The 6395-nt window shown below is 43.3% G+C and overlaps 1 pseudogene; it reads right to left on the bottom strand.

Annotated features, from left to right (window-relative positions):
• Positions 1–1191: 1191 nt before the first annotated feature.
• On the bottom strand, positions 1192–4705 carry LOC143675896 (AP-1 complex subunit beta-1 pseudogene; annotated as a pseudogene).
• Between the last annotated feature and the right edge of the window lie 1690 nt (positions 4706–6395).

Raw genomic sequence — 6395 nt, 5'->3', positions numbered from 1 at the left:
AACATTCGTTACTCCTTCATCCCAGCATCCAGATTTACTTTCTCGTAACTGAGGAGATACTGTGCTGCTATGTGATGCCAATGAAGAGAGAACCAAAATCAATAATGGAGTATGTGAAAAGCCACAAAGAAAAGGCAGGAGAAAGCCCTTGAGGACAAGACAAACAACGAGAGACATTCCCACAGTGAAAACAGCAGTGAGGGAGGTTTGGAAGGTCCAGCCCCAGTTTTGCAGCAGTTGACATGCTTCGTGCAACACCACTCCTTTCTTGCTTTCTGTCTTTTTCCTTTCTAGAAAAACAGTGTTGGAGAAGTTATTAAAGTCTGCTTCAACTCAAAAACTATGGTTTTAGATCTGACATGGAAATAAGAAATACAGGGAAGGGGATGGGGTGGGAGGGTATTTTGGCTCCTGTTTACATTTCTTCTCAAAGTCTTTAATCAGTGTTACTGATGGATTAGCTCAGGGGAAAGGAATGTAGTACGTTCTCCGGTGTCTGGGCCTTGGTTATGACAAGCCCTAAAACATCATTCAAGGAAGATCACCATTTCCAATTGCAAAGCAATCAAATGAGATAATAATATGGGGCAGGGCAAATCACAGTGCTTGGCCAAGGAAAAGGAGTACAGAGTTTGAAAAAAAGAAAGAAAAAGTGAAAATCCAAATGACCAGAGTTAAGGTTGTTATAGATGAGAGAACCTCTAACAGGTGGGGCAAGAAACTGTCTCTTCTTCCACGGCTGTGTAGTTAATGACAGTCAGTTTTTTATAACACTTTCTCCCAGTTTACTACTCTCTCAAAATCTAATATATACAAAAATATAAAACAATAAAGTGACACTTTCCCTTGCTTTAATATTTTTTCTTTTTTTTTTACTTTTGAAATGAGCTCTCAGTTGCAAAATATCAAACTACACTCATAATCAGGTGTATAAAACACCAGCCACTGGCACGGCATGGAGAAGCTCACAAGTAAGGAACAGATAGCAGCAGCAGGTGGTGAGATGCAGGAAGTGACCGAAGCAGTGGTTACAAGTGTTCACAGGAAGCTAAAAATATCCAGCAGGTTGTGCCCTAATGTTAGCACAGGTTAGACTAGTCATTATCATAGTGGGTGGCCTCAGTGCATTTGGGTTCAGATTCTACACATTAATGCAGTTTCTTCCAATGAAGAGTTCTTGACTTGCACCAATCACAGGGTGGCCAGAGGGCAATGGACCAGTCTATTAGTTTTGCAAAATGCTTTGTAGACCTGATAGATGTACTGAGAGACTTCATGAGCTCTACACTTCAGTGACAGCATGTAGTTGAGATTTCCTGGCCAGATACGTAGCTCGGCCAAGATCCAAATGCCATTAGTGAGCTTCAGGGATTGGTACAGCATGTCCTGCCCTTCCACATTCCTCTTGGCAATAGTATAAACATTGTTGTTTTATAATTTTCTGGAAACAGTGTCAGCATTTAAATGACATTCTTTAATCTGAAACTGAAGTTCATTTTCATTGGCCTTCCATCTTGCAAGGAAAACCTGGCACACTCTTTTTGTCATCTTCACAAAAAGCACATTGAGTGGGATGAGGCAGCTGAAGTAGAAGACATCGATACTGTTTTTCACAGCCACCTGCAGGTTATTCAGAAGTTCCATCTTTATGACTGGGCCCAGGGTGTGAAGAGGCAGGGAAACATCAGTGCTCTGGTTTGACATCAGTGGTGTGTGGATGGCCAGAGGAGTGCTGGGGATGACACCAAAGCTATTCTTGTTAAACTGGATGGCAAAATCTGTCATATGCTGCTGAGTTTTGCTGGTGAAGTTCATGTCCATGTAAATAAGCCCTTGGCAGTGAGTAAATGTTCCTGAAATCTCCAAGCCTTTTGCCTTTACTGCAGGCAACCAGACAGCTTTAGGAGCCACGTATCTACCAGGTGCCATGCCTATAACTGTGGAGAGTTCAAACAGGTCATTCAGACCACTGCTGACCACAGCAGGAGTAGGTGAAGGAGCTAATGTTGCAAGCACTGATGATGGGATGAAGGAAGTTCCAACTGCTGGACTTTCTCCAATGCCCCCACCGAGGTCACTGCCAAGCAGACTATCTAATCCTCCTTCCAAGAGATCCACTGCTCCCAGCTGCACAGAGGATACCTGTGGTATTTTAACTGGGGAACCAAGGCCAAGGTTCAAAAGGTCCCCCAGAAAGTTACTTTGAAAGGGTGTTCTAATTTGCTAGCTGCTGGGATGCAATATACCAGAAACAGAATGGCTTTTAAAAAGGGGAATTTAGTAAGTTAAAACTTTATAGTTCTAAGGCTGTGGAAATGTCCAAATTAAAGCAAGACAATAGAAATGTCCAATCTATGGCATCCAGGAAAAGATATTTTCAAGATGTTTCAAGAAGGTCGATGACATTCAGGGTTTCCCTCTCAACTGGAAAGGCACATGGCAAACATGGCAGTGCCTGCTATCTTCTTCTCCAGGCTTCTTGTTTTATGAAGCTCTCTCAGGGGTGTTTTCCTTCTTCATTTCCAGTGGTCACCGGTTGTGTGGGCTCCTATGGTTCTCGTGGCTCTCTCCAAAATGTTTCCTCTTTTAAAGGATTCCAGTAAACTAATCAAGACCCACCATTAGAGATGGAGTCATATCTCCCTCTAATCAAAGGTTTATACCTTTGATATAGACCTTTGGTGAGTCTATATCACCAAAGGTCTGGGTGAGTCACATCTTTCTGGAGATAATCTAATCAAGTTTCCAACCTACAGTGCTGAATAGGGATTAAAAGAAATGGCTGCCTCCAGAAAATGGATCAGGATTAAAACATGGCTTTTCTAGGGTGCATAATCCTTTCAAACCAGCACAGGGGGGATAATTTGAGGCTGTTCCAGGTTGGTTGCAGAGGTGGTGCCAACAGGGCCATCATCTGCATCAGTGCTCCCATGATGAACTAGGAATTGTTTGTGATGGATTCCATGACTTCCTTCCACAAAAGCACTGGGAGGCTTATAGTATACAGAGACCGAAGGACCAATGCGGCATATAAACTTATCCAGCAGAGTTGGTTCAAAGATAAGTCTCTTCAGAGATCAGTGGCTTCTCAATCATGACTCCTTGGGCTGTGACAGGGTCCACTGAGAGATGGCACAAATAAATATAGCCCTGGCCTCAGTGGTCAGGGTTATCAGAATCCTGGGTTGCCAAATTCAAACCTGCTGGACCAACTCCTGTGCTTCTGATGGTTTCTTGATAAACAACTTCACTATGGTAGAAAGCAGAGTTAGCTGTACCTGGGTGCTTTCATCATGAAAACCTTCCAAGAAGCTCTCCGGTAACTTATCTGCATTGTTAATCCTTTCAGCATATTCTCCCACAATCCAAATCATTACTGCTCGAGCATCTGGCTCATCCTGCAAGTCTAAGTTCTCACAAAGAGTGGCAATGATGCTTTCATATTTTTTGGGATATTTGCCGAAGATATTCCTGATGACAACAACCGCCTCTTGGACCACATCATTTACTTTGGTGTGGATGAGATCAAGTAATGTGCTCACACAGCGCTCTGCAGATTGCTCCATCTTGATGGCACACCTCCAGTGGCTCATATAGCTTTGCGTACAAAGTTGACATCCACCTCCATGGCATATTCCTTCAGTTCTGCCAGGACCTGAGCAATGTTGGCTTGGGATGCCAAGCAAACCATAATGTCCAACTTCTCAAATTTAAAATAGATGGGATCACTGCACTTCACAAAGAAGACCTGGATTTTCTGCTTTAAGATTTCAGGCCTTTTCTGGACAGTTAGGTTGATGTTCCTCTCAGGGTGACATATTGCACTTCTGGCTCCCCACACAGCCAAGTGACAAGAGGAGGGGCTAACTTCTTCAGCAGCATATTGTAGTAGTCAGAGTCCCTAGGTAACAACTCTAGAAATTTCATTAGGACATTTACCGCCAAGAGCACTGCTGCTAAATTGGCATGGGATAGGCAGGGAATTACCTGCTCACAGATGCTCTGAAGCTCCCAGTCGACTTTAGGATTGTAATTAGAAAACCAGTCCAAGATGAAAATTTGGCCCTATTCAGTGCCTTCATTCAGAGCTGTCAGCAGCTTAGTAATGTTCTGTGGGTTTAGATCCAGTAAGTTTCTATTTAGGCAGGACTCACTGATTTCAGATAATGCTGCTCTGCTCTAGCATTAGCCGCCACCACTGGATTTGAATGTGCGCTGAGATCTCACAGAGAATCCAGAAATCCCTGATCTTCTACCATTTGGGTATTAATATTGTGAAGCTTTGCCAAGCAGACTGCTGCTATTTTCTGAAATAGGGATCTTGATCCTTCAAGCATTTGAGGAGGGGATCAAAGAGGTATTGTCCACTCGAATGCACCCCATTGTTCAGACTGCCAAGGCCTGAATCAAAGGAGTGGGATCTTCACAGTCCGTCACAAAGCTGTTGACAGCCGTGATGGCCATGTCTGGCTGGCTCTTGGCATAATTCATCAGATAGAGATATACAAGTTTCTTTAGTTCCAGGTTGTCAGTCTGCATACGGTTCACTAAACCTGGAAAGAGAGAGCTGACATCTCTCCCCGTGGTCATAGCAGCAACCACTTTCTTCATAGCCTCCTTCACCTTTTCTCTTCATTGTTGAGCTCAGCCTTTAATTCAAAGATTTCTCCTTTTATATTGGTTTAAAGTACTTGGAGTCAGTCATGATTTGGATTTTTAATATGTACTGGAGATGAGGCCAGAGGTGATGGCAGCAGCCAGAGACCACGGCCAGGAGGGTGGTACAATGGTTTCCTGCCCAGGGACACTTGTTAACAGACTGAAGTGGGCTTCAGAGCAATATAATTTGGAAAAGACGTCTAGAGATCATGGGTCTGCTTCTGGGTCCTGAATCCTCATCTGCTTGTGACCTCTGCTTGGTCTTGGGTTGTGGATTCTACCCTAGCTGCTACCCTGTTTCTGCTGTATAGTTCTACTTAGATCTCTAGTACCCTGGTTTTATTTCATGTGTCTCCTTTCATTTGTCGATTATGGCAGAGTATGAATGATAAAAATCATTGTGTGTAAACATGCATGTAACTGAATGTCAGCCATATTCACCTTGCTCCTTAAGATCTGAAAAATCTTGATTTTAGTCCCACTACTCCATCCATTAATAAGCCTTGTGGATCTTCTTAAGATTCCAGGCTTAAGTTTTTCCTAATCATCTCTGACTTCTGTTGTATAGTGGTTTATATTTTAGACAATTTAAACTAGAATATTAGGTTTCTTTAATCCTTGTGATTATTTACCGCTACATTACAAACCATCTCAAAACGTCAGGCATTAAAACAACCACTGTGCCAGTTTGAAAGAATGTATGTCCCCTAGAAAAGCCATGTTTTAATCTAAATCCCATTTCATAAAGGCAGAATAATCCCTATCAATACTGTATGTTTGAAGCTGTAATCAGATCATCTTCCTGGATGATGTGATTTAATCAAGAGTGGTTGTTAAGCTGGATTAAGTGACGACATGTCTCCACCCATGTGGTTGAGCCTTGATAATTTTCTGGAGTCCTATAAAAGAGGAAACATTTTGAAGAGTGAAGGTGATTCGGACAGAGGAGAGAATGCTGCAGCACCATGAAGCAGAGAGTCCACGAGCCAATGTCCTTTGGAGATGAAGAAGGAAAACGCCTCCCGGGAAACTTTATGAAACCAGAAGCCAGGAGAAGAAGCTAGCAGATGACGCCGTGTTCACCATGTGCACTTCCAGCTGAGAGAGAAGCCCTGACTGTGTTCGCCATGTGCCTTCTCACTTGAGAGAGAAACCCTGAACTTCATTGGCCTTCTTGAACCAAGGTATCTTTCCCTGGATGCCTTAGATTGGATATTTCTATAGACTTAATGGGGACATTTTCTTAGCCTTAAAACTGTAAACTAGCAACTTATTAAATTCCCCTTTTAGAAGCCATTCCATTTCTGGCATATTGCATTCTAGCAGCTAGCAAACTAGAACAACCACATTGTTTATTTTGCTCATCTATCTGTAGTCTGGGCAGGACTGGGTAGGGATGGCTACTCTAGATGGTGCCAGCCAGGGCAGCACAGACTGAGGCTGGAGAAGCCTATTCCAAGATGGCTCACTCACATGGCTCACGAATTGGTGCTGGCTGTCATCTCTCCTCCATGAAGGCTTCTATGAAGTAGGATAGGCTCCTTCTACATGGCTGGATCCCAAGAGAGAGTCTTCCAAGAGGCAGGAAGTGGAAGCTGTCAATTTCTAACACCTGGGCTCAGAATCTGGCATAGCAACACTTCTGCCATATTCTATCAGTTAAGCTGACACAGAGCCCAGATTCGGGAGGAGGGGACACAAACCTTAGATCTCGATGGGAGGTATTGGAAATATGT

Source organism: Tamandua tetradactyla, chromosome 3 (assembly GCF_023851605.1).
Source record: "Tamandua tetradactyla isolate mTamTet1 chromosome 3, mTamTet1.pri, whole genome shotgun sequence".
Lineage (NCBI taxonomy): Eukaryota > Metazoa > Chordata > Mammalia > Pilosa > Myrmecophagidae > Tamandua > Tamandua tetradactyla.
The sequence above is the reverse complement of the archived record's forward strand: the minus strand, read 5'-3'. Positions and strand labels throughout refer to the sequence as shown.